This window comes from Orcinus orca, chromosome 5 (genome assembly GCF_937001465.1).
Source record: "Orcinus orca chromosome 5, mOrcOrc1.1, whole genome shotgun sequence".
NCBI lineage: Eukaryota > Metazoa > Chordata > Mammalia > Artiodactyla > Delphinidae > Orcinus > Orcinus orca.
The window spans coordinates 91428347-91454777 of NC_064563.1; the positions used below are offsets into that span (position 1 = coordinate 91428347).

At 42.1% G+C, this 26431-nt stretch overlaps 1 long non-coding RNA gene across 1 annotated transcript in view; it reads right to left on the reverse strand.

The window, feature by feature from the left end:
* The window catches only part of LOC117202263 (uncharacterized), a 75729-nt gene extending 52515 nt beyond the window's left edge, over positions 1-23214 (reverse strand). Inside the window, exons 1-2 of the long non-coding RNA XR_007477594.1 lie at positions 22797-23214; positions 19922-20024 (exon numbers count right to left, since the gene is read on the reverse strand). This is a non-coding gene — a long non-coding RNA (uncharacterized LOC117202263). The remainder of the gene's footprint in view (positions 1-19921; positions 20025-22796) is intronic.
* Between the last annotated feature and the right edge of the window lie 3217 nt (positions 23215-26431).

The window sequence follows — 26431 nt, forward strand, 5'->3', positions numbered from 1 at the left end:
AGCACCACTTTCCGGGTATTTCTAGGAAGAAAAGAAGAGAGCAGACACTTCGAGAAAAGTGTCACATGGGGAGGGGAGGGTGGGATCGAGAGGAGAGTGTTGCTGGGCAGAGTCAGCAGGTGCTGGAGAAGGAAACAGGTGACTGCTCAGGAGTCCAGGTTTTCTCCCTCGTCAGGTTAGGCTTTGAAGCCTCCTCTGTCCCACCATTTCTCTCTTCCTCAGGCCTCAGCCACCATGAGGCTGGTGAAAAGCACGTCTCAGGACATGAACCAGGACCCTCTGAGGTTCATGGCAGATGACTGGGGCCAGAGCCAGGACCCAGGGAAGAGGTCTAGGACTGGAAGGGACATCAGTTACTTTGGATGCCAGACTGAGGGTTCCTTCAATACTGAGACTGAGGTCAAGGTAAGCACAAACCAGCTGTCCCTGAAGGGTACAAGCTCAGCTGCAGACTGGCTACATGCTGCTCTCCACCAGCCTGCCTGTCTCCCATGATCCCTGCCAAGGTGTGTATCTCCTTTCTTCAAGGTTTCCTTTGAGGTGATGATACACATCTTGTTCCTTTTGCATGAAATGAGCTTTTGTGTGATGATTGCCCAGTTGTTAGGAGAAAGGATCTGGGGCGTGTGAGAGAGGAAGGTGGCAGTCTTGTTCAGTGGACTAACTTGCAGAATCACGTGGGCATTTACTAAAATGCGGATTGCTCAGTCCTATTCATGCATTCATTCATTTAATACATAGTTGTCAAAAGGTTTCAGGCATTGGTATAGGTGCAAGGATACAGAAGTAAATGAATCAGATATTCCTGTGTGAATGAAGCTTACATCAGAGATTTTGATTCAGGAGAACTGACTCTTCCTTCTGTGGCTCCAGGGTGCAGCCAGGTTGACCAACCACTGGCCTAGTCCAACCTTAGACCCAACAATGTGACTGTCTTTTTTTCAATACTCACTTTTTTATTATGCAATATTTGATACTTACTAAAGAAGATAACATACATGTTATAGAATATAATAAGAGAATGAATGCTTGTGAACCCACTACTGACTTATATACTAGAACATCATTCAAACTGTCCCATCCACCCTTGCTTTCACCTCTCTCCTCCTGCTTCCACCAGAGTCCTTCACCTCCTTGGTTAAGTTTATTCCTAAGTATTTTATTCTTTTTGATAATTGAAAATGGTATTATTTCCTTAATTTCCTTTTTGGAAATAATGAGCTCATTATTAGTGTATAGAAAGGCAACTGATCTTTTTAATGTTGATTTTGTAACCTGCAGGTTTACTGAATTTGTTGATTATTTCTAACAGTTTAGGACCATTCACTGTGACCAAATGCAATTTATCTCTAGGATGCAAGGACTGTTCAACATATACAAATTAATTAATGTGATACACCACATTAACAGAAAAAAGGATAAAAACCACATGATCATCTCGATAGATACAGAAAAAGCATTTGACAAAATTCAACACCAGTTCATGATAAAACTCTCACAAACTAGGTATAGAAGGAACTTACCTCAACACAATAAAGGCCACATACGAAAAGCCCACAACTAACATCTTGCTGAAAACTGAAAGCTTTTCCATTAAGATCAGGAACAAGATAAGGATGCCCACTCTCACTACTTCTATTCAGCATAATACAGGAAGTCCTAGCCACAGCAATCAGTCAAGAAAAAGAAATAAAAAGGGTTCAAATTGGAAACGAAGTAAAGTTATCTCCATTTACAGATGACATGATCTTATATGTAGATAACTTTAGACTATACACACACACACAAATGTATTAGAAGTAATAAATGAATTTAGTAAGGTTTTAGGATACAAAATTAACATGCAAAAATCAGTTGCATTTCTATGACGTTCAAGTATGATAGATGAGTGGCAGTGGATTCCTCTGATTAGTGGAAGATGTCTTTGGACTGAATCTCAGATAAAGAAAAGCTGCCTCCTACCTGTGGTATTTTGTAATTGGTATTGGGTGCAGGTCTTATCTTTTGGGGAGAGGTGCACTGTACAGTAGAAAGAGCATGGACTTTGGAGTCAGACAGACCTGAGTTTAAGTTCTCTTCCCATCACTCCACAGTTTCTGACTTTGTGAAAGCTATTTTCTCTCGCCGAGCCTTTGTTTCTCGTCTGTAAAATGAGATTATTAATATTTACTTCACAGACTTATTGTCAGAATGAGACATATGATGTATATGAATATAGAATGCCTAAAATTTAGTAGAGTTTCATAAAATTTGGCTGTGAAAGGTGGCAATAGGAGAATAAGTATAAACAGTAAAAGCAAAAGTATTTATCAAGCACCCAAACCTTATGTAAGAATTCTTCCCTCTGAATGCCCAGACTTTTCAGTCACTCCTCCTTCCTCAAATTTCTCAGAAGCTCTAAACAGAGGAGAGAGTGTGAGCACGTCAGTGTAGAAAGGGGAAAATATCTACTCCCCATGGTGTTCTTAAACTTGGCCAAACCCACAGTAGCTTCCATGTGTTTGTGACTGAGAAGCAATATAGTAGAGTTGGAAAAGCATGTTTTGCCACCAGATCCCTCTAGCTGCAGATGTATTCTCTGCAGCTTACTAGTGGTGTAAGGTGAGTAATTCCTATGAGCCTTGGTTTACTCATCTATAAAATGGGAATTATGTCCAGCTCATTAGCTTATTTTAAGTAAGACAGTATACATAAATCTCCAAACACAGTTCCTGGAATCTAGAAAATGCTCACCAAATACTGATGTCCTCTCTTTCTGTTCTCCCATCTGAATCATTCAGAGAAACTCTAATAACTCCCAGAGATGTATAAAGAACTCCAGGGTTTATTGCATGATTCAAGAAAAAGGTTATATTATAACCTTTTTGAATGTACAATCACTTCTCAAGAAAGAGGAAATCGGGCTTCCCTGGTGGCGCAGTGGTTGAGAGTCTGCCTGCTGATGCAGGGGACGTGGGTTCGTGCCCCGGTCTGGGAAGATCCCACATGCCGCGGAGTGGCTGGGCCCGTGAGCCATGGCCACGGGGTCTGTGCGTCCGGAGCCTGTGCTCCACAACGGGAGAGGCCAGAGCGGTGAGAGGCCCGCATACCGCCAAAAAAAAAGAGGAAATCATTTGTATGCCCTAATTTTTATATTATTTTTGCTCCACTTCCAGATAATACTTAAAATACACAGGATTCAGATAAATTTATGAAATTATCCAAAGCACAGATGAAGCCTATATGAATGTTTAACTGTTACTTATAGACCAAGAACTAGCTCTATGGAAAAGATTTAGAGATGAAAGGGAACTTAGAGCACATGCAGGCTAAGTGCACACTCCATGTGGGAATCCCAACCAGACCACCTTTTAGAGACAGAACGGTACTGGAATACCTGGATTCAAATCCCAGCTCCGCCCCTAATTATCTGTGTGACCTTGGGCAACAAACTCTCTGAGCCTCATCTCCTCATCTCTAAAATGGGAATAATTATAGGACCTGACTTTTAGGGTTGTTGTGAGAATTAATATATCTGTATCTAGAGTGAAAAAATGAAGTACAAAACAGTTTGTATAACCTGTTCACCGTAAAAAATGCAATTATTGTGTGCACTCATATGTATGTACACATAGAACATCTCTGGAAGATTCATTAGAAACTGGTATCATTGGTTCCTTCTGGGGAGAACAGCTTGGCATTAGGGATGGAAGGGACACATGCTTTTCATTATACCCTCTATCTTTTCAATTTTGTAAAGAAAGCTTGTATTATAATGTATATATATATAATATACGTATGTATCAACAGTGTCTATTTATACTAACGCCTGGTAATCAGTAAATGTAAGTGGTCCCTGTCATTTTCAAGTGGCCATTGAGCTCTAGCTTGAAACTTCAGGAAACTCAGCCCCCTACAAGGCAGACCTTCCACTATTTGACAGTACTGGTTCTGTCTTCTGGGACTGAATAAAGCAAGGCTACTCTATCCAGAGAGGCAGACCTCCTGATACTCAGAGGCAGCTAGAGCCATGCTCTGCACTGTGCCTCCTGTCATGAAGGGTTTCCAGACCCTCCATTCCCTGGATGACCTCCTCTAACTGCTCCCAGTTTGTCAGCGATCTTTCTGGAGTGTGTCATGCAGAATTAACTCAGTGCTCCAGATGTAGCTAGTGAAATGGGACTAAGATTTCTATTAACAAAGAGTAACTCTGTACCTTTACCAAGACAGAATCACATTGTGTTAGGGGTTTTTGTCTCTTCGTTTTTGTTTTGTTGTAATATTATAAGTTCAAGTTTATTCGGTACTAAATATAGGTCTTTGTCTCTTGGATTTTATCTTATGAGTAAGATGCCCGTGTTCTATCCTATTAATAATACTTTGAATTCTTTCTATTTTTCCCACTTTTGTGTCAGCTACAAAGCTACAAACCAACAAGAAGCTTTCATCCAAGTCATGTGGAAAAGGGCATTTTCTTAAATTGCTGCTAGTAAGTGAGTAGCACTACTCCATCTCAGTGCATAAGAAAACAAGGGTAGTGGGCATCTTTTGGACATACTCGTGGATGGTGTGGCCCAGAGGGACGCAATCTCTGCAAGGAGACAAAAGCCGCTGATCACAGAAAAATCAATCAATCGATCATTAAGGAGAGGCCCAGAAGAAGAAATACCCAGGCTAAAATTCACACTGAACAAGAAATGACCAATATTAGATACTCTCTGAGAAAATGGTTTTTTTTGGAGAAAAGTGACTGGATTCCTAAACAGGGTAGAAAAAAGTTATCCAAAAGAGGAAGCATTCAATGGAAACTTCAATTAATTCACAGTTCAGTGAGCTCTCCTAATAAAAGCAGACTCTCTTTCCTAGACACTTTGGAGGAAAAGGCTTTATCATCTTGTAGATGAAGACTCTCAGACCACATGATTTACACCTTCCACAAATGCACATAACTATTAGATACAAAGGACACCGATTTCTTAACTTGAGGAACCTGCTTTAGAATTAAGGAGAGTGAATGAAAACATGTAAAGAGAACACAGTAATATTAAACAGCAACAAGAAGCCATGGGAAAAAAATAAAAGGAAAGTGGGAAGGAAACCAAAACATTATTGAGAGCCTATTGTGTGCTAACTGCTTTCCATACATGATCTCTTACATTCCTTCCCAAGATTCTTTAGTGTAAATAACCCATTTTTTGTAGATGAGAGAGGTAATTTTCTCAAGGCTTATAGGTAATAAGAAGCCAAATATGACTCGAACCAGGTTTGCCTGACTCTAAATCCTGTACTCCCTCAATGCAACACATTGCCTCCTTGGGTTGCAGTCTATTTGGAGAGAGTAGATATATACAAACTGAAGAAATCAAATTATGCCAGCTATCGCTGAACTGATAATTGACAAAGTTGATAACTTTTGTAGCACAGATTAGAAATTGTTTTGAAGTTCAAAAGCAAAGAAAACCAAAGAAATCTAGAGATGTCAGAGAAGGTAGCTTCACAGAAAGCTTGACCATGTGCTGACCCTTACAAGATGGGTATAGAACTTGACTCGTGGGGAGAGGGTAAGGAAAACAGAAGCCATCGCAGGAAGATAGGAGAACCATTTCTTAAGAAAATTTGTTAAGACCTAGTGTGGTGCATGATATGGAGTGTGAAGAATATAGAAGAAAAAATGACAACTCCAAAGTGTAATGGTGGTCCCACTGACAAAGATCAAAAGAAAGTAAGGGGGAGACTTCCCTGGTGGTGCAGTGGTTAAGACCCCATGCTCCCAATACAGGGGGCCTGGGTTCGATCCCTGGTCAGGGAACTAGATCCCACATGCATGCCACAACTAAGAGTTGGCATGCCACAACAGAGGAGCCCGTGAGATGCAACTAAGGAATCCACGAGCTGCAACTAAGGAGCCCATGTGCCACAACTAAGACCTAGCACAAATAAATAAATAAATACTTGAAAAACAAGACAGTAACGGGAAAAGATGCTTTTAGGTGAAAGATGATAAATTCTTTTTAGAATTGTTGAACCTAAGATGACAGTGAATTACACAAACTAAAATCTCAGTAGAGGAAACAAACTAAAACTAGTGAGAAAATTGGGCTTGAAATACATATCTGAAGGGTACTTCACCATTGAGGTAATAATTGAATTTAAAGGTATTATTAATGAAGAAAAGAGCATAGTACAAGAAACAAGAGTACTGCTGAAAATCCATAGTTACGTAATTAGAGGATCCAGTGAAAGGTCACTGGAAACATTGTAAGAGTCTCAGAAGAGGGTAGAGTCACAAAAGCCAGAGTAAGAGATGGTCTCAGGTGTGATACCCTGAATGGTTGGCTTCAATTCCCTGCATCCAACCTTTGCCACGGGCTCATCAGAGATGAATGTACCTTTCTGCCCCAGACTTTGAGTTTACCCATATGACCTGTTCTGACCAACAGTGTGTGGGAACATGTGACAAGGTGGCAGCTCCAAGCCTAGGCTCTAAGAAGTTTTCCATGTTTCCACTCAGCTTCTTGTGTCTCTGCCATTACCGTGAGAAGAACATGCCCCAGCTTGCTCACTGATCATGGGAAGAGGATGGGAGAAATGTGGGGAAGAGCCTCCTTGGCTGACCATAGTGTGCAGCAGAGCTACCCCAGCAGCCACAGCCTGAAGCAAGAGCCACCAGCCAAATCCATCCTCTATCAGCCAAATCCCTAACAGCCTGCAAAATGTGTGAGCAATAACATCTGATGGTTGTTTTACATCGAGTTTGGGGCTGGTTTGTTACGCAGCTACAGCTAAGCATCAGGATAGCTGACTTGAGCAAATATGTCAGAGATGATATAGAGAAAAAGTACTGAGTTTGGAAACAGGGTAGCCCATAGAGATGTTTAAGAATAAATGCTGATGTAGTTTGTAGTATTTGTTTGACAATGAAACATAGTCCCATTAGACTGTAAGGAGAATACAGGCTGGCAGTGTATGAAGACTAGGCTTTTGAGAGGGGCAGGGAGTTGGAATTCAAACACACCATCGGGGTGGACTCTGAACATATTGCTAGCTGAACACATATAGTTGTTGCAGGCTGGATTACCTGACGATAGAGCCTTTTTCATCAGCTATCTTGAATAAAATGTGTCTGTGCTTCTGAATCAGTGCTGTCGGTACAGAATTCTTTAGAAATGCAGAATTATTATTTAAGAGCATATGGTCTGAAATGGCTCTAAAGGAATATCCTGTGATAGACAGTGAAAATGTGTGTCTCTCAATAAATAAATAAATAAATAAATAAATAAATAAATGATGATGTTTTAGGCAAATTGCAAGTGCAAAAACTAGATTTCAAGGAATAAAGAACAGTGGGAAGAGTTAGGAAATGCACTCATAAGTAGAGATCACTTAGTCGAGAAGCCTTGAGGTTAAAATATAGAGGATAACTATTAGCAGGATATTCAAAGATCACATCCCAATCAAAGTGGCTTGTGCATTACTTGGAAGCACAGGGAAGGAGTCTGTGGGGTGCGGGTGGAGGAGATAGGGAGGCTGGTGTTTGTGGAGCAGGACAGCCTCGATGTGGAGGGAAGGGTCCCCAGACATCAAGAGAGGAACGGTGTACAGCACAGAGCATAAAATAAGTGATTCTGCAATCTCCAAGGGGACATAATAAAGGAACTGAAGTCAGTTCCTGAATCAACAGGCCACAGATGGAAGGAGCATTTTTTCGGTGAAGTCCTTAGATTGTGTTGCTAGCAATGATGGGGGTGTGAAAGAGTATTACATATTTGCCTGTGAAATTTCTGTTTTCCTTACAGTGAATAGTATTCTGAAGAGTCAAACATCTAACGAAGAGATGCATCCAAAGAGCTCTACAGTTTTTGTGGTGAGAGAAAGAATTTGACACCCTACATAAAATTCAAGACCATGGCTTTGGGTATCTTAGGGTACTTCTCAGTGACCAATCATGATGTCAAATGGGGAAGTGCAAGTTAATGGGGCCACTAGGAGAGAAGGGAAGCACGTTGTCTCTTGGAAGAGAAGTATGAGGCACTGATGCTCTGAGCTGTTACTGGACTACTCTAGGCTAACAAGAGTGCCACCATCTTCATGTTCCTATGACCCAGGAGGACATGAGACTTCCTTTCACTGGCCTGCCTTCACAGTCTCCAGCCAACTATATGACTGTATCTGTCTGAAGGCCTTTCAACATTACATGATATAATAGGACAATGAAACAGGCCTGAGAGCAATTCATAGATGATGCTGGTTCCGTTTTTGAACACTGGTTTGTAGGATGTGTCCCAAACTAGCTGAGACCAAAGTCTCCAAGCTGTCTGAGCAAAATGGAATAGGAGCCATTGTCCAAAGATCTATTCCTGGCAGGGCTGCTGCTGACTCACCAGGAGAGGTCACAAGCACCACGGCAACCACGCCATCACCGGCAAGCTGTTCTGCCTCATTTCTGCTCTAATGCAGAAGTCAGGACAATACTTACTCTGCCTGCTCTGACCTCCGTGGAGTATTATCAAGGCTTCCCTCCGGCTCAGCACTCCTTGCTTCCCTCCCATCTCAGCCTGACTGGATGGTCAGGGAAACACTGAGACCTGGATGCTTGGGGCCACTGGCCCATTGGCTGCAGGCACACCTGCAAGCAAGTGAAGCCAAGGTTATTCCCAGAGCACCTGTCAGGTGTGTGTGTGTGTGGGGGGGGTACATCTGAGAGAAGGGGATAGTGCAAGAGGTTGGAGGGAAGAGTTTCTTGGGTTTTCCAGTGAAGGAAAAACAAACGCACTGCACTCTGAGGAGAAGGGAATCCAGTGTCTGGCACGCTCCCAGACACTCATTCCAGAGGCACATTTGGAAATGCTACGTGGGACAAAGAAGAAGCCTGTAGGGTGGTTCTAGTGACATGAGCCAGGATACCCACTAGCTACCCTAGGTTCAGATTTTAAAATTTGCTGTTGCCGTATGTCAGGCGGCTTATGATTGGCAGGAATTCCCTAATCAACGAACGCACAGTCCACACTGGATATTATTGTTGAAAAGCACACCTTTCCAACCTTTCTAAGCTCTCCTCTGTACTGTGGGGATGAGAAGCTCAAAACCCACGGTTCCCAGACTCCCTTTCCAGTAGACCCAGTTAGATTCAGCCAGTGAGAAGCATTTGCTTGAGACTTTGAGGCAGAAGAGAAGAAGAGCCAGTTATGCTCCAAGTGGCAGCTGCAGACCAGGACGTGGGTATGTGTCCGCAGATGACAGACATGGCAAGGATTTTACGTGAGGCTATCAGGCATCCTCCCGAGAGCCACCCACTTTTCCATGTGGAGGTCAGCTAAAACCACAGTGAGGGCTTCTTGTAAGCCTGTCTTCCTGGTTTCTAGACAGAAATCTTGCTTCCCTTTACCCTCCCCCCACCCCCAGCCTTCCAACCTAAGGCCTTCCAATTATGCTGACTCCAGTACCATTTATTCAACCTTTTCCTCCTTCAGATACCTGGGGTAACTTCTGTTTTACTGACCAAACCCTGACTGATACACAATCTATATGCTTCTGATTAAAGAATGTTCACAAATATTGACATCTCTGGGTCCTTGACCCAGACTAAGCCCCGGCAAGCCACATCCTCATCTGAGTAATAAAAGCATAGAATGTCATGGGAAACTGCTGGATAGTTTCGAGCATGTATTGCTTTCATACTAAGGAGAAAACAAAGAAAACTTCACATCGTATGCCATCAGGGAAATTCAAATTAAAACAACAAGAAGATACTACTACACCTATTCGAATGGACGAAATCCAGAATCCTGACAATGACCAAATTCTGGCAAGAATGTGGAGCGACAGGAACTCTCCTTCACTGCTGATGGGAATGCAAAACGGTACAGCCACTTTGGAAGACAGTTTGGTCATTTCTTACAAAACCAAACATACACGATCCAGCGATCACACTCTTTAGTACTTACCCAAAGGAGTTGAAAACTTACGTCCACACCAAAATCTGCACATAGATGTTTATAGCAGCCTTATTCATAATTGCCAAAACTTGGAAACCACCAAGATGCTGTACAGTAGGTCAAAGGATAAACTATGACATATCCAGGCAATGAAATATTATTTGGCATTAAAAAGAAATGCCAATGAAGGCAGAAAAAGACACGAAGGAAACTTAAATGCCTATTACTAAGCGAAAGAAGCTAATCTGAAAATAATAATCTGTATGATTCCAACTATATGAGATCTGGAAATAGCAAAACTACAGAGATGGTCAAAAGATCAATGGATTACCAGGGGTTGTGGGGAAGGAGGGGTGAATACGCGGAGCAGAGAAGATTTTTAGGGCAGTGAAAATATTCTGTACGATACTATAATGGTGGATACACATCTGTGTATATTTTTTCAAACCCATAGAATACACAGCACCAAGAGTGAAACCTAAGATAAATTCCAGACTTTGGATAGTAAAATATGTATCAATGTAGGTTCATCAATTGCAAAAACGTGCTACTCTGGTGGGGGATGTTGATGATGGGGAAGGCTCTGTATGTGTAAATACAGGGCGGTAAATGGAAATCTCAGAACCTTCTGTTCAATATTGTTGTGGACCTAAAACTGCTCTAAAAAATAAAGTCTATTAAAACATAAAGCATGAGAAAACACAGGCACAGTATTCTATTCTCGAAAGCCACCTGCACTATACTTCCCACTGGCCAACTACTCCTCAGATACAATCTACTGGCTTCTTGGCTTTGGTTTGCAAACACCAGTTTTTGCCATGCTAACAACCTGGGTTATAAAGTGATTATGAGCTGTACACCAAGCTCTTACCAGAATTTTCTGCAAATTGCAAAATAAAGGCTTAGTTCCCCAGATGGCTACACGATAATGTTGGATTTAAGGAGAGGCAAGAGGCTAAAAAATAACAATAACAATGCTAAGAGAGAAAGTTGTACGTAATTTGGCTGAAATGGTTTCCCCGGAAAGAATGCCCACTTGATACTGGAGAATGTCTCATGGAGGGGGCTCCAGCACAACGAGAACACAAGAGCTCCCGCAGCTGCACTCCAGACCCACCACGCTGAGGAAGACATCAAGACAGAGGCATTCTGCTCCAAGGAGCACACTTCAGGTCTTAAGGGCTGCACACAGATACTGCGCTAAGACAGCCTCGTCCAAGCCCAAGCCTCCAGCACAAAAACAAGCCCCTGAGACAAGCAGCTGAAAGCCAAAGGAGATGGCAAGGAAATGATAAGAAAGGGAGAGGAGGGGACGGGGGAGGAAAGGGGAAAAAAAAGGAAAGGGAAAGGAGAATTAGACTGTCTCAGGTAATACTCAGGGGCTGTAAGAAAAATTCCCAACAAAACAGTGGGAAACAAAGGAGAGAAAATATCTGAGTTTCATTAACTGAACTTCACTAGGACTAACACAAGAGGAATTCCAGCCTGACTTTAGAAACATTTTTAACTAAAAGGATGAGAGAGGTTATTACAGCTTCTATTTGCTGTCTGGTTCAACCAAAACTTTTCCCCAATAAGCTTCTCACCTAAAGCCTCATTTAGGAAAATATCATATAGTCATTTAAAAAAAAAAAGAAAACTTCTAGCTCTATGTAGACATGAAAATTGTACAGGAGAATTCAAAGGGCTGTTAACACACAAACCACCCAAATTTTGAAAAGGCACTCCTGGCTCTAACAGCTCACCTGGTCAAGCTTCTCCTGTCCACCCCCCAACTACACACGCACGCACAATGCACACCACACCCCTTTCACTCCTCCCGTGGCTCTGGGCATCACATATTTGAAATCCATACACAAGCTTGTTGCCCTCAGCTACTTCAGTGCCTGACACAGGTTGAATGGGTGTGTTCAGCACCAGGGTACTCTTGGCCTCAGGTATTGTGTTCATGGCATGACTTGAGAAGCAATGAAAGCCCCCTGTGCAGAAGTGTGGTTTCTGCTCACCTTCTAGAGGTTCTTGCTTTTCAAAGCAGGAGCATGGACCACAGCATCAGCATCACCTGCGAGCTCATTATGAATAAAGAACCTCAGGTCCCACCCTCAGACCTACTGAACCAGAATGTGCATTTTAACAAGAACTGCGCGTGTTCTGTCTGCAGATGAAATTTGAGAGGCGCTGCTCCACAGGGTCCCACATTTTCAGCCGTGCAGAGTTAATCACTCACTAAAGGTACTGCTCTCTTAAGGGTTCAAACTGGAAAGAGGGCTGTGGGACTTCTTTTACTCTTCACTGTGATATCACCTTACTGTGGACTTTAGGCAAGTCCAAGAGATGTAAAGGCAAGCTGCAGAGGTGACTGTACATTTTCTAGTAGCCACATTAAAAAGTAAAAAGAAACAGGTGGAAATAATTTTAACACTATATTTCATTTAACCCAACATAGACAAAATATAATTATGTCAACATGTAGTCAATATAACAACTTATCAAAGAGATGTTCTACATTTTCTTTCCTACTCTGTCCTTGAAACTCAGTGTGTATTTTACATTTACATCTCAATCTGGGCTGCCACATTTCAAGTGATTGATAGCCACCTGTGGTGAGTGGCTTCAGTGTTGCCCTATGTCCCTCACAAGATGGGTGCATATGACTAGATAATTTCTGTGAACACACCTTATAAGCTCTAAATGCTGTCATCCAGATAGAACTCATAGGTTCAAAGACCACCTGAGTCTGTCATGTATTAGGCCAACTATCACGGGTTCTATCGCCCAGTAGTACTTTCCTCCAAGACAGTGAGCTGTGATCAGGACACACTGCCAAGTGTAGTTGTATTTGTCACCACAGTTGTGGTCTCATGGAATGAGCACAGAACGGGGAGTCAGGACACACAGGGTTGAGTTTTTCACCCGTATCTTAGCTGTATGACTTCGGGCAAGTCCAGTTTCACTTTTCAGCCTGAGTTTCCTTAACAGTAGAAATAATATCTCTTCTATGTATACAAGAGATAATTGTGAAGACAAATGAAGATGGTATGTGGGAGTAAACTATAACATATCATAAAATGCTGGATATTGTCGTTCTTGTATTTACCAAACGTAGCATGCCCGCACACAGCTGTGGACCGGGTACTAGGAACACAGATGATTATAGATCTTTCCAATTTTGAAATAAATTTCCTATTCACTGCCTCCTCTAGGAGAGAGCAACTTTTAAGGTTTGGTGGGCTGGGCTGTGCTCTGATGCGATGCTTACAAATGCCCCTCTGCCGGAGCATGTGCCCCTGTGTGGAATGTTTCTGCAGTGGGTAAAGGATCGCGAAGGCAAATTCAGATTAGAGCGATGTTAAGAACATGTACTGGGGGTCAGAAAGAGCCAGGTGAGAATGCTGGGCCTGCTACTTGCTCTCTGAGTTATTTTCCTTTTTGAACTCCGGTTTCCCCATCTGTGAAATAAACTATTGCCTAGAACTGTTGTGAGGCTTCCAAGGGAAGACACAGTCAAATACTCAGTACTGCAGTTGGCCCACAGTCTACCCCCATTAATCCACAACTGTTTCTGTCATTATCTCAGCATAGCAGACACCTGACATGTCATCCTGGAAGAGGGAGGAGCTTTGGTGAAGTTCCAAAGTAGCCTGGCCATTCATCTTGTTTGAGGGGTTTTGAGTGGAGGCTGCTGGCAGGTTTGTTGAGCAGGGACAGGCCCTCAGCTGGCACTCAGCTTGATAACTTCAAGCCATTTAGTCACATTCCACCGGACAGACTCATTATTTCTAAAGAGCTAGAGAAGCAGCTCACAAGATTGATGGCTCCAGCCAGTCCAGCCGGCTCCCACGGGGCCACCCTCAGAGAGTTTGGCTTCCCAGGGAGAACCTTTCTGCTAGATTGACTTGGGCAGACTGAGTCCTGCCTCACGAGTTCTCATCCCCGACAGGCACTCAGTGAGTCTATGACAGCCATGGTCATTATTCTGGCTGGATATTTGTAAGAAGTTCTATCAGCCCAAAGGATCTCAAGTTACTTTCTAGGAGTGACATAATCCCTGGGTGACAGCGGGAGGACCGGAGAGGGTGGCACAGGGCCAGAGCAGTGACATCTAGCAGGTGTTTATAGTTATAACTAACTGTGCCTTTGATGACAGAAGGCTGGAGGACCAACTGTCCTGGTTTATTGGAGACCCCGGGGTTGCCTTGGCTGCAGAACATTTGCCAGATTACTGAGAAGTCTAGACAAAAGGTCTCCTCCTCGGGCCAACAGGGTAGAGCAGCGCTTCTCAAAATTGAACGCACACGGAGTCACCTGGGGATCTTGATAAAACGCAGATTCTGATTCAGAAAGTCTGAGGTGGGACCTAAGATTCTTCATGTCTAAGAAGCTCCCAGGTGATGCTGACATTGTCAATTCATGGACCACACTCTGACCAGCATTAGCAGACCTACAGGAGGCTTGGCCTGGCATCCTGGCCACACCTCTCCTCAAATGTTATTCTTTGAACTTCACTTTCCTCATATGCTCGAACCAGATAGCCCCTGCAGATAAAACTCTCTGTCGAGGCTACTCATAATTCTGTGTTTCTGGTCCCTAATCTTCAGTCTCCCTATGCAGCCCCTATCCCTTACCGCCTCCTGCCCTTCCCTATTTATGCCAGTGTTCACACCCTCCAGCAGGGGGCACACAATCAAACTCAACAAATGCCAGCTTCCTGTCCCCACTCCTCACACCTTCAGCAGTGGTGATTCCAAGTCAGCACCTGTAAAATGCCCCTCCTCCTCAACCTCACCCACTTCACCCATTTCCAACATAAATGTGGATGACTTGGGTCTGAGTGTGCCTAAGGACATTTAGCCACAAACATTCCCCTCCTACATACAGTCTATTCTAGTTGTACATTTCCCCACTATGGTAGGCAGAAATCTAAGATGGTAGAAAGTATTCCTGCCCCTTGGTGTATGTACACCCGTACAACTTCTCCCAGTAATTCAATCAAATACTAATCTAGGTGCTGCTATGAAAGGATTTTGCAGATGTAATTAATTCCCTAATCAGTTGACTCTAAGATAGGGAGATTACCCTTGACCGGCCTGATTTAATCAGATGAATCCTTAAAAGAGACTGGGCCCTTCCTGACGTGAGAGATTAGAACTATGAGAGGGATCTGATGTGAGGAAGATTCTCCATTGCTGGCTTTGAAGACAGAGGGTGCCATGTGGCAGGGAACTGCAGCGGACTCTAGAAACTGAGACTGGGTGATAGTCAGCAAGGAAATAAAGACCTCAGTCCTCCAACTGCAAGGAACAAAATGTGGCCAGCCACCTGAATGAGCTCGTGATCGGATTCTTCCCCAGAGCCTCCAAATAAGAACCTAGACCAGTCAACACCTTGAATTTGGCTTGTGAGACCACGAGCAGAGGATCCAGTTAATCTATGCCTGGACTTGTGACCCACAGAAATTATAGGTGATAAATGGCATTGTTTTAAGCCACCAAATTTGTGGTCATTTGTTTTGCAGCAATGGAAACTGAATACACTAATACACCCTCTCAGATGACCAAAACAGGAGAGCAAACGACCACCAGTCCATTTGGCTGGACGCTACCTTGTATGATTTCCCCCAGGAATCAAAGCACACTCGGTCAAAGTATGAGTAAAATGATATGCAAACAGCATCTAAGAGAAATGCTTACTAAAGTTGAGAACCGTGATTCCTCTCTGATCTCACCTCTTACCATTATTTTCCTCACTTCCCCTATTCTAGCCATACAGGCCTCTTTACTCTTCCTCAAATACATCAAGCGTGTATCTGCCTCAGGACCTTTGCACATGATGATCCTTCTGCCTGCATCACTCTCCTCCAGATGGCTGCATGACTCCCTTCCTCATGTGCTGCAGGTCTCCACTCACATGCCTCCTTATCACTCACATTTATGATCTGCATGATTCGTCCCATATATGGTCAGGCCTTCCCTGACACTACTTATTTTATTTATTTATTTTTGGCTGCGTTGGGTCTTCATTACTGCATGCAGGCTTTCTCTAGTTGTGGCGAGTGGGGGCTACTCTTCGCTGCGGTGTGTGGGCTTCTCATTGCAGTGGCTTCTCATTGTGGAGCACAGGCTCTAGGCGTGCGGGCTTCAGTAGTTGTGGCTAGCGGGCTCTAAAGAGCAGGTTCAGTAGTTGTGGCACACCAGCTTAGTTGCTCCGCTGCATGTAGGATCTTCCTGGACCAGGGCTCAAACCTTTGTCCCCTGCATTGGCAGGTGGATTCTTAACCACTGCGCCACCAGGGAAGCCCCCTGACACTATTTAAAATAGCCACCCTCTAACCCTTCTGCACCAACACCCAGCAACATTCATACATACTCCCTATGCCCCTGCTTTATTGTCTCTCCTTGCTTTTTTGTCTCTTCCAAGCAGCTATTAACATCTATTTAATTTATTTGTTTGCTTTTTTCTTTGCCTCCATTCACTGGACCATAAATTCTGAGAGAGCAGAGAATTTGTCTTTGTTCACTCCTACAGCTCCAATGCTTAGTAGATGCCTGACACATGGTAGGCCCTCAAAAAATAATAATAAATGGCTACTGTAAATTGTGTGACATATTAAAACCTTCCATATGAGAAAATAATCACAATTAGCCAGATTAATGCACATATAAGCTACCAAAAAAAAGCATTCTGACTTCAAATCCCTTTATAAATTCCTTCTATACTACTTATAACTTGTTTCTGCACCTAAAAAGGCCTAGGTGTCTATGAACTGTCACCTGTGTTTGTGGGCACACATTCATACACAGATACATACACACATACACACACACAAAGCTTAATACAGAGTACAAACAATATGCACCATAAGTGTGTTTTTGCAGGGAGGGAGTGAATTCTCTGTGAACCCTGAACAGCACGGCACCCACCGCCTTAGTGCAAAGCAGAAGACACTTCTCCTGCAAGGAAAGGTGGTCCTAGTAACCATGTTTCTTCAAATATCCACCTGACCAACTCAGCTTAACTTGGACGAAATCACCAAATCTCTGTGCAGCAGAAAGAGAACAAAGCGCATCTGTGCCTGAAAGATGTCTTGACTGTTTCACAATGGCCTCAATTTAGTGCTAATGGTTTAACTTCCAGGTTGCATGTCCTCCCTCCCTAAATAGCACTTAGTGTAATTGACGCCAGGTTAATCACTGTGCCAGCCAAGGGAAGTGTCCACAGGGCAGGAATCACACGCTGTTCTACCTGTGCTTAGAAAGAAACAATGCTGTCTGAGAATAGTTCCGAGACTCAAATGAGATCTTTGAGAAAAATAAAGCATGAAGCAGAAAGTGAGAGAGACAAAAAATCACCACTATCCAAGAATTAAGATGAAGTTTAAGGTGTTCATTTTTTCTTCCTTATATTATTAAGTAATTTAATAATTATTAAATAATAATTATTAAGTAATTTCCAAAATTATAATAGATTATTATTTTATAGCTATTGAAAATATAGTGTTATGTAAAAAAAAAGATGTATTATAGGGAACACATTCTTAATTTTAATTGGGACTCGTCTTCGTCCATTTGAGTCGCTATAACAGATAATCATAGACTGGGTGGCTTAAAAACAATAGGAATTTACTTCTCACAATTCTGGAGACTGGCAAGTTCAAGATGAAGGCACTGGCAGACTTGGCGCTTAGTGAGGGCCAGCTTCCCAGTTCATAAATGGCTATCCTCTTACCGTGTCCTCACACAGTGGGTCGGGGAAGCTCTGTGGGTTTTCTTTTGTAAGGATACTAATCTCATTCATGAGAACTCTGCCCTCATGACCTAATCACCTCCAAAGGCCTTACCTCCTAATACCATCACACTGGGGTTAGGCTTCAACATATAATCTTGGGGGGACACAAACATCCACTCTATGGCAGGACTACAAAGAACTGTAAGGCTCTAAGGAAGCACACTAAAACGCTAACAATGAATATCTCTGAACAGTGGGATTATTGCTACATTTTATCCCTCCCCTCTGTGCTTTTTATTATTTTCTAAATTTTTTAGTATGGGCTACCTTTTTAATTTAAAAACAAGTTGGTTAATTCTCTAAAAATTGCTACCATCCTGTTTTTGCAATAACTAAGCATTTTATTTGTTTGTTTGCCTTGGGTTTACTTTAAACAGATTTTGTCTATGATTCCTGGCATTATATACACTAAGAGGGGGAAAGTTTTTGTCCTGGAATGGGAAAGGGAGTGTTCCCCTTAAAGTGTCATCTTTTGGAAGGAATCTTGCCATCCTGCCTTTCCCTAAGATTTCCCCTTCACTAGTGGAAACAGGGCAGGTAAGGAGAGCTGCACTCCTGGCCTTACACTCATCTGAACACACAGCTGCGTGGCCTTGGAGATCAACCGGCACCAACCCCTTTCACAGAGGAGGAGACAGAATTCCTAAGAGGAAAGGATTTACTCAAGGTCACAACGTGTTGGTGACATCATAACAAACCCAGGTCTAGAATCTCAGAGAGAACCTGTATTCTCTCCGTTCTCTGCTTATCCTTTGGACTCAGATATAGAATCCTCATGAATTCTAAGCACAGTACTTTGTATGTAGTAGACCGTCAACAAATGAAGGTTGGAAGAGTAGAAGAATAAATTTTTAAAGTTTTGAACATTAATGATCAAGACTTCACATGGAGAAAAAGGAGGCTCTGAAAATAAACATCAATTCCTTTTCTTAACTTGACATGAGAAAAGAAAAAGCAGAGACAAAACTACCTTAAAAGTAGAACATCGACTCCTGTCTGCCCCCCATGTTGGCATCAGGTATCTGACTCTGTCCCCAGAGAGAAAGTTAAGATGACTCTGGTGATGGCAACGCACAGGGAGGCCCGCACAGATCCATCTTTGGGTTTAAGGTCCCAAGAAACTGGAAAGAAATGTAAAAATGTCTATCTTTTCCTGGTGGGTAAAGAGAAAACCTCATTCAGTGGCCACAAGGGCGCTCCAGTAAGCAAATGATTGAGGAGCCTCCAAAACCCAACAGAGTATTGCTCAGCTCAGCAAAAACTGAAGTGGCCAACACATGACAAACTTCAGGTACTAAAGGGACGTTTAAATGTAGCTGGAGGCAGTAAAAGGAACAGAAAGAACATTCAGTCCCAAAAGTGGGGACAGTTTTAGAAACAGCACGTTTTCAGGATTTAGTACAGCTTGCTAATAACGATGCAAAGGCTTCTCCAATGACAGGCTGCACATAAAATGCAGGGCTTGCATTTCTTCTGTCGTTCTGTCATTCGAACCAGCTAGATTCTCCTCAGTAGCTTTGTTTACTCTGAGAGGCACAGTCATTTCACACAACTCGGTAAACCACAACATTCTCAGAACACAGCAGCTGCCAGAGTTGATGGAATTTTTCCATCATCCCCATTATGAGGGCTTCCAGTGCTAGTTTTCATATTTTCCCATCTAGAGATGCTTTATCTGAAGATCACCAAATTGTCTTTTTAACCTCAATCTTTGACGCAGGTGAACCGTAAACATGATAACCATGGTATACCAGATATCCTTTCACGGAACATTTTCTCACCCAATTCTGAGATTATGGATTCAAATTTTCTTCATGGGATGAGAAAAAAAAAGGTCACTGAAAACAAGGATGTGGTATCGCTGTCCTGTGTATCATGGGGTGGGGGCAATGGGCAACGATATGCATGTCGTTCTCATGGAGCTTCAATTTACTTAGATGCTCCCCTTATTGGAAGGTATGCCCCTCTTCTCAAGATAATCTCTACTTCTTTTCCTTTACTAAAACCATTAACTAGACTCATTTGGTAAAAAGATGGCTTTCCAGACAGTGTGGTTCAGGAACAACTATGGAAGTCTATCAGACTTCCAGAACTGTAAGAAACTAAATTTTGTGTTGTTTTAAACCTCTTTGTTTATGGTAATTTGTTACAGCACTAACAGGAAGTTACTACATAACCCAATTGAAAAGGCACATTTGAGAATTACCCAAATTATCCCTCACCCGTTTCTATCAAGAGATGATTAACAGACAGGAAAGCAACTCCAGAGACCTCTGGTGTGGACTCTTCCACTAGCCTCTTGCAGCAAAACAGTGCCACAGTGACCTGCCAACATGAGCACATAAAGCTGTTATCACCCCCACTTTGGCTAATATGCATTTCACAAAGTCATCTGCAATCAGAACAATCAATTTTAAATTACAGAGCTCTTTGCTCTGTCAATCACCTCTCTGGCCTTCTTTCTTCTCCAGATTATAACAAATTCAAATACCTCAGTAGCACATGAACAAAGACACACAGACATTGCCTAATGTGTAATTTGGGAGGGAATTTAATGATACATCTGTCTGTTTTGACAAAGCACAGTCTTGAAGTATCTACTTAAAATAAAATCAGCAGATTGGCAGCGATTAAAAATGAAAGGCTATAAAAAGTTTAGGGAAAAAAACCATTAAAGTCTAATAGCTTTTGGTTTATGTGCCAGAAGTATAGTAAATATATTTCCAGCACCAAATTTCTCTCCTGAAATCTCAGCATTAGCTACTACAAAAAATACCACCATTAAACACATGTCAAAAAAAATCCATCCTTTATAAAGATGAGGCAATGAGTCCACCTGGGATCCAGTAAGACTGGGTATGTATAATGTTTTAAGCAATTTACGGCACGTCGCTGAACTCTATCTTTCAAACCAGTAAGGTAGGAAAGATATGCTATTACTTTGTATAAATATTGCCTTGAGATCTTTTTGATACTACACTAACCAAGCAATTTTTAAAGGAATTTTGGAAGTTTGTAAGTTTAGGATATTCTAAATGATCATTTGGAAATATAATAACCATATAATGTATTGATATCTGTTCCCAAAAGCTTTAATATAGTTTACATCTTAAAACAATAATGTAATGACAACCAGAGACAGCTACTATCAAAATGTAGTTTTTAAGTAAAGTTAGTCATAAAATCACAGGAATTACCAGTGACTGAATAACACCTGTAAGAACTCTAAGGGTAAAAGCTACTGCATATGCAATAGCCCAGGACACAGAAGCCCACCCTGAATCACACCCCAATGCAGACCTCAGTTCCCTCCAGAGATTAATCTTCCTTTACCTTCTGGCTCCAACTGTACTTAATGTCTCCTTAGGTCACCTGCATACTTTCCCCAACTTATCTTATTGAAACTGTTGGAGATTTGTGAGAGTCTAGTCCTAACCTTATAGATCTCTTAGCTGATATAAATTCTCTTGCACAAGCTCCTTATGTCATGGTAAAGCCTTATATGCAGTAACTCTCCCAAGAACTACAATGGGGACTTCAAAATAATTCTATAGCTTTAAAAAAAACCTAGTTAATTGTGTAAATGGCTAAAAATGATCTATGGCATGGCATAGGACTGTGCAAACATGGACCTTTAATACCTCTAGTATTATAACTACTTCCTTAGAATATAGCTGGCCAAAGCTTCTCCAAGAAGAAAATAAAGGCAGGAAAGAATATAATCAAGGAAATTATGTTTATTCATTTATTTGGTAAATATTAAATTTTATAGCTACTATATGCTATGTCTTGTGCTAAGTGTTGAAAATACAACGGGGGGTAAGATGGACATGGTTGTGGCCTTTTCCCTCTTGGTCTAAAATGACTGAAAAAGCTCCAGCGATTACAAATGCATTTCAGGTATTTGGATGTAGGAAAGGATGAAGAAGAGCATGTCTTCTCCATTTAAGGGAGGAATTGTTCACAATGTCACTTAAATCTCATTGATAAAAACTTAGCCACATATTCACAGTGCGCTGTAAGGGAGCTGAGAAAAATAGATTCTTAGATGTCTGATCTGTGCCCTGTGTAAAAGTAGTGTTCTTATTTCTAAGGAAAGAGAAACAGATCTTCCAAGTTAACTAGCATATTCTGACATAGTATTTATTTCTTTTATATCCAACAGCATACAGTCTGACTTAAAAGCATGGGAAATTCTCCATTTAGTTTGAATAATAATCAAGTGTGACAATATAAGAAACAGCTTTGTAATCTCTAAAGTGCCACATACATGTAAAATATTATCTTTGAGACAAAAATCAACTAGCTGTTAATTCAGGAAACTGGTACTTTCAAAACCCAGAGCCTGAGAGGTGTTATAGGCCAAGACAAAGATCAACCCATAATATACTGAATTTTTTTGTTAACTTTACAGTTATTTCATTTCAAGTATTTATTTAGCTGCTAAATTAATTATAACTAATAGTTATCTATTACTAATAGTTATCTATTTACAGATTTACTTTACAGGTTTACTTTTTAAAATATTTAAATATCATTCTTGTATAAAACATCTGTCCTCAGGCTTCTTTCTAGAATGAACTGCATACTCTCCTAATTTATGTAAATGATTCAGAAATAAATTCACTCATTCAACATATGTGTTCTGAATGCCTACTGTGTGGCAGGCACTGTTCTAGGTTCCAGATGATAGAATATACAATAAAAAACAAAAACATGCTTTCAGAGAGCTAGTGTGGGAAGAGAGAAAACAGAGCAAAGAAAATCTTTCTAGCTTTGCAATTTCTGCAAGTGATACAAAAACGAAGAAAGAAACAGAACCATTTAATGCCCCTTTACCTCTATAATGATAAAACAATCATACATGATTGTTAATAAAGACGAGAGAGAGAGAGAGAGAGAGAGTGCAAGGGGGTAATGGGGTGGTGAGAACATTTGCACGGCCGAATGAACCAGTTGAAGAGCATGGCTACTGAGCCTGCGCTCCGCAACGGGAGAAGCCACAACACTGAGAGGCCCGCGTACCGCAAAAAAAAAAAAAAAAGAGGAAAAGAAAAAAGTTGGTAAATGTTGATGAAAGAAATAAATTCCCCCTACCTTGAGACGTGCCCCACAGGGTTAACAGAAACCGATGACTAACAGAATTTCTTGAGCTTGTCTTACACAACAGCAGATAAGGCAACAGCTTGTTAAAAACCTCTCCGGGGCTTCCCTGGTGGCGCAGTGGCTGAGAGTCCGTCCGCCTGCCGACGCAGGGAACACGGGTTTGTGCCCCGGTCCGGGAGGATCCCACATGCCGCGGAGCGGCTGGGCCCGTGAGCCATGGCCGCTGAGCCTGCGCACTCCGCAACGGGAGAGGCCACAACAGTGAGAGGCCCGCGTACCGCAAAAAAAAAAAACCTCTCCGCTTACAACGCAACAAAACTGGCTAAAACTGGATTGAACCTATGTGGCCGATCAGAGTCTGCTTAGAATAAGCTTGCTTGTCCAATGGGTAACCTTTTTGACAACACAATCCAAATTTTCCCCACCTGTTTCATACCCGCTCGCCTAAAACTCGTACACGCGACTCACGGAGACCTGAATCACAGGTCTCCTGTGATTGCGCCTGCGCGTTAAGGGAACCTGATTGCGCCTGCGCGTTAGGAGTTCAGCTAGTCAATAAACTTTGGAACCAGCCTCTCTCATCCTTTTTCTTCCCCGTCCCAGAACCCTGACTCTTAAATAGCCACATCACTCTGCCATGGGGAGACAGAGTTGAGCCTTGCCTCCTGTCTCCTTGCTTGACCGCCCTGAAATAAAGCTTTTTCTTTTCGCGGAAGGCCTCCACAGTATCTGGCCTCCATGTGTCTTTGGGCAAGGGGCGCTTTGCTCCGTAACAGCCTCTGCACCAACCAATGGTGATAGTGCACAGTGTTTTGCTGATGTGAGTACGACTTGGGATGATGATGATTAGGAACCTTGCAAGTCTCCCCCCGGGTGAAATCTGAAACTGGCGCTCGTACACGGAGGAGGAGATCTCTGCATCCCTGGCCAGACTCTTAAACGTTTACACAAAGGCCTTACCTGGGTTCAGTCACACCTACCATCCAGATGGTCTCAACGCCACCTTGCTCTCTCAAAGCTGCATCCTTGAAAACGGCTCCAGCTGTGGAAAAAGGTGGGCAGAATGTACATTCCAAGGACAGGGGCGGGGGTGAGTGGCCTCCGACTGCCCTGGTCCAGCTCGTGGATCAGCCGACAGTCACGTCCTCTCCGTGACCTCCTCTAACAGATGAGGATGGCTGGAAAGGCAATAGCTTCTTTTCCCCTGTGATATCTTAACAGACTGAAAAGCTCATGGGCCAAGTGAGAGAGGAAGGGCCACCCCAGTGCAGAAGGAGGTGAATTTACCCGTTCATTCATCGGGCTGCTGGGGCTAGAGGGGGCAAAAATAGACCCAGTCCCTGCCTTCACATGGTGTCCAGTCTAGAACAGGCAAAGAGGAACAAAAAGAAACGTATATTCATAAGTTGTATGTCGTACTCTGAAGGGAAAGTCAGGACTGTGGTGAGAAAATACAACATGTGGTCCTGTGATAAGTTGGGTGTGGCGGGATGGAGGCTGCTGGTCCATGGAAACTAAGAAAGAGGCATCTGAGCACGACAAAAAGGATGCATAGATGTTAGCTGGGGGAAGAGTAGGCTAAATCCAGGAAAGCATTAAACATTGGAGGTTACTGGTGAGAAAATAGGTTTTGGAGATTTAAGTCACCGAAAAACTCCCATGTGCAGATGACTCATTTGAATTTGATATACAGTAAAACATTTTCCGAATTAAATGTAATATATCTCTAGCACTGGTGTGCTGGAGCTAGCTCATACTGGCTCACTAGAGCCTATTGTAAGCATCTCTTCCTGAATCTGCATTTGGTGATGTCAAAATGGTAGCTTGAAATTGGCCGTGGTCAGAGTCTTTACATCATGGAAATTGTCAAAGGCTATACATCATGGCATTTTTTTTCCCTTCTAGACAGCTTGTTGTTAAACATTTACCAGCATATCATTGCTCTTATGTCAACTAATGCCAGGATGGCTAGGCAAGAAACACCCAGAGAGAGGCAATGAAAACCAGTAATTTAAGCCATTCTAATTAAAAATCTGATACAGTATTTTGATATTTCTGTAATGGTTTAACGTCTTCATAGAGAAAGTATCAAGGTTATTTTGGGAACAAGATAGAATAAGCACATATTTGCTGTATCTGTAGTAAGTTGCTTAATAACAATGGTTCTAGAATTTACCTAAGTGTGATTACTTCACTTCTGAAAACAAAGTTGGTCATTTTTTGAAAACTACAACACATTTCATTGATTCATATTACTTTTTATCTATTCAACTTTAAAGATTTAAGGGCTTCCCTGGTGGCTCAGTGGTTAAGAATCCGCCAGCCAATGCAGGGGACACAGGTTTGAGCCCTGGTCCGGGAAGATCCCACATGCCGTGGAACAACTAAGCCCATGTGCCACAACTACTGAGCCCGCGTGCCACAGCTACTGAAGCCCGTACGCCTAGAGCCCATACGCCTAAAGCCCGTGCTCCACAACAAGGGAAGCTACCACAATGAGAAGCCTGCGCACCGCAGCGAAGGGTAGCTCACTGCAACTAGAGAAAGCCCGCATGCAGCAACGAAGACCCAACACAGTCAAAAATTAATTAATTTAAAATAAAAGATTTTAAACATTCAGAAACCTATTTTCTGATTACTAATTATTGTACCAAGCTCAGCAAGAGAAATGCCAAAGGAAAACAGCAATCCTAGGACTCAGTTTTCAGTGTAGTTGGAATGAGGAGGAATATTTAAAAATTGGAAGACTACAAATCTTAATGAGCAGTAAGATAGAGAGAGGTAAGCATAGATAAAAATGATGAGGGAGGGAAGATGTCACTGAGAACTTGATCTGGGCTATCAAAGATGTGTGGAATGTCATTTTATTAAGATAAGAACAATCTAACATACTGCTGGTTGGAATGTAAAATGGTCTAGCTAATCTGGAAAGAGTATGGAGGTCTCTTACAAAACTAAGTATGTGCTTACCATAAAACCCAGCAATTGCACTCTTGGGCATTTATCCCAGAAAAATGAAAACTTATGTTCACCCAAAAGACTGTACATGTATGTTCATAGCAGCTTTATTCATAATAGCCCCAAACTGGAAGAAAACAAAAACAAAAACCCAGTTTGCCTAACCATTTTCCCTTCAATGGAATGAATGACTTAAAAAAGTGTAGTACATCTACACCATGAAATACAACTTGAAGAGATCTCAAGGGAATTATGCTGAGTTTAAAAGCCAATCTCAAAATGTTAGATACTATATGATCCAATTCCATTTATATAGCATTCTTGGAATGACAAAACTATAGAGATAGAGAATAGATCAGTGATTATGAGGGGTTAGTGAGTGGGAAAAGGGAGGGAGATGGCTGTGGCTATGAAAGGATAGTAGAGAGATCCTTATGCTGGAATTGTTTTGTATCTTGACCATAGTGGTTGTCATATGATTCTATACATGCAATAAAATGATGTAGAGCTAAATACACACACAAATACACACACACACACACGCACAAAAATGAGTGCGTGTAAAAATGGTGAAATCTGAATACGGCTCATGAATTGTGTCAATTTCTTGTTTGTGACATTTTACTATAGTTTTTTCAAGATTTTATTATTAGGGGAAACTGGGTGAA